Genomic DNA, 2,987 nt, shown 5'->3' on the forward strand with positions numbered 1-2,987 from the left:
ACATATCAACATACAGCCACAAGAGAGAAAGCGCAGGCCATCATGTAAATGTGGCGAATTTGCATGGTGTGCTTTGCGGCCAGCTGCAGCCTTTTTAGTGTAAGCAAGAGAGAGAAACAGAAAGTGTTCCGGGGTTTGTGTTTGAGGAGATGGGCGTTAGCCACTTCTCTGTTGTGTTCTGGCTACACCAGCCTATTTATATGCGGCACAGCTGCAAGTTCAGGTTGCAGTGCGAGGTGCCACATTTTTACCTGTGCGTGTGAGCGGGTATTTTCTCACCTTCAAGTTAATGAACTGACAATCTTATCATTTAAAAATTGAATTTTATCAAGTGATTTTAACATCTGCGAAGACACACAGCAGGATGATTTGTCGAAACAAATGTATTTCCTCTGTTAATTCTAGGGTTGGCACAGGAACTCCGTTTGAAAATCCTCTTATCCGAGGTGAAAAGTTGCATGGGAGCGGTAACCTTTGGCTTTTTGTCCCTGCCTCCCATCAATCTGCATGTGTAAAAGCAGAGCACGGCAGGAGTTTTGACTTCCACCCTGCGGATCCTCCCACCACCACCGTCAGCCTGTTATTTTTTAATTCACCTCTCTTTATTTACAAGCTCAATACGCTCCTTATCTCCTCAATAGCCCAGTGTGTACAGAGTTAGAGGACCCTTAACAGCCTCTGCTTGAATTTAAGTGTAAGATAATACACTTTATTTCAAAAAAAGCCTTGTGTCTGTGATGTATGTGCTAAAGAAAGTCAGATTTTGCACTCCAGTGTAAAGATATCTGGTGTAATATAAGTTTACTATACTTCTTGTGGAAGTCATCTTAATGTATATTCTATTCTGTTTGTTAAAACAGCTCATTTGTCATGTTTATGTGTATGAAATATTCAATAAGACATGGATTTTAAATGCATTTAATGTACTCCACATGTGCTTTGTTACATTCTGTGTCACTAATCTCGATTTCACCGTCTCCTTCTCTAACCTGTGTGTCTTTTCTTACACGTGGGAGTGATGTGATGCAAATAAATGAAGTGCAAATTATAGCTTCTGTGTTACGTGTATTTTTGGGATATGACCGTGCAATTCACTTATCAAGTCTGATAGCAGCGACCGCTTCACATTCAGTTTTTTTTGTTCTCTGCAGGGAGTCTGAATAAGTCCCATCAGCACTCCAGGTAGTTTTCCTGACCCATCTCTCGTTGCAAGGGTATGATAAGTAGCCTCTGGCCTCCAGCTGTGCCGCAGCTCGACCACTTCTAATGCAATCCACATGACCGCTGATGGGCTTTGGCAGTGCCATGCTGTGACTGATGTGCTGTGTCTGATTTGGAAAGGGCTTAGAGACATGGGAGAGTGTGATTGAGTCAAATTCACTGATTGAGAACAATAGTAGTGTGCTGGTTTATCACGACAATGGAGTGGGCACTATGAGACTTGACAGCATCATTGACATTTTGTCTGAAAGGTGTGACTATGAAAACTGCATCAAAACAGGTTATTCAGTTCATAAAGACAGAGCGGAGAGGGGTTACAAAATACTTGTGGAGCTGACAGCTCTGCAGTGCATTTGTTCGGAGCTGGGTGGATGAGTCACAGATGAGCGAGAGGATCAGAAACACACACACACACACACACACACACACACACACACACACCCCAATACATCAGCAATCTGTTTGCCATTAGTCAGTGTGCCGTCCATCACGCAGCCATGTGTCAGGGTTCTGTTTGAACGGCTGTTATCAGCGGGTTAAAGCGGGACATCCTTCGTCTCGGCCTAATGACCTCTTATGGAGAGGTCACGGAGAGGAGCCAGAGTGTTTTGGACCAATGGTGAACTTTGATTTGACCCTCAGGGACCAGTTGGCGTCAGCCATGACGGTTTGGAAAGCCACTGACATTCTAAGAGAGACATCAAGAGTATATGAGGATTTAAAGCTGCCCTAATCAGTATGTTTATGTTAACAGTGGATCAAATGACTCTGTATAATGTGAAAGGGGTCGCTTATAGTGACGCACACACAAAGAATTATCACTCCACACAGTTCCCCTTAGCTCTGTGAAGCTTTTTAGCACCTTTCAAGTCATAGTTTTGTTTCGTTTTCTACGGCCCTCAATTTAATTTTATTAGCATTGTTTCCAGATGCAACAGGCAGCTGTTTTAATGAAAAAGCCTGTAAAAAAACAGCACCAAATGGCAGGCAAAGCTAGCGGCTAGCTGGTGAACATAGTGGAGCATTTAGAGGCTAAAGAGTCAGATAATTCCCTCAGGAGGTTGTTTTTTTTGCATTCAAATGAATGCTAATGTTGCTTCTAACCAATGCTTTGACCCCAAGCATGGAGGGCGTTAAACACTATTTGCAGGGAAGGGAGGCACTGTTCGGTAGGAACAGACTTCACCTCAACAACTTGGGTTTTATTGTTGTAGTTTTGGCCATTTTTCCTATCAGTAATAATAATATTGTATTTACCAGGCCAATAAACAAAGCCCAGGTTAGCCAGACGTATTTGAGGGAGAAGACAGCCATCACAGTTTACAGGTTCAACCTTGACTGACTCTACCTACCGTAGTTGCATGCACACTGTTTTCCTGCAGTGCAAGGAGGGATTATTATTAACATTTCTGGAGTGCTCATTTTCTATTTGACCTTTGACCTTTTTTACAACGTTACTGCTCGTCTGACTGCATGTGTTTCCTACTACATCAGATTTTGTTGCAGCAATGTTTCCATGTTCCCAAATCTGAGCCATTTATTTGGTGAGTGTAACGTTATGATGACTGAGAGAATTAGCCGGAATGCCTCAGTTGGTATGGACAGGTATCTTTAAAGCGAGGGGTAGGCAGAATATTTTTGGCATCAGTAGGGAAAAAGTCCATAATAACCTTTCAGCATATTGTAATTGAAGTGTCAAGTGTCATTCAAGTGATAACTAGACTTCTGCACCTCCTCATGGCTCTGTTTTCAGGCTTTAAATAATC

At 42.6% G+C, this 2,987-nt stretch overlaps 1 protein-coding gene across 1 annotated transcript in view; it reads left to right on the forward strand.

The window, feature by feature from the left end:
• The window catches only part of rhov (ras homolog family member V), a 3,666-nt gene extending 2,616 nt beyond the window's left edge, over positions 1-1,050 (forward strand). The window contains exon 3 of the mRNA XM_074615683.1: positions 1-1,050. This exon is cut by the window's left edge and continues 829 nt beyond it. The gene's annotated coding sequence lies outside the window, so the exon portion shown is untranslated.
• Positions 1,051-2,987: the final 1,937 nt, after the last annotated feature.

This window comes from Sebastes fasciatus, chromosome 18 (assembly GCF_043250625.1).
Source record: "Sebastes fasciatus isolate fSebFas1 chromosome 18, fSebFas1.pri, whole genome shotgun sequence".
Classification (NCBI taxonomy): domain Eukaryota; kingdom Metazoa; phylum Chordata; class Actinopteri; order Perciformes; family Sebastidae; genus Sebastes; species Sebastes fasciatus.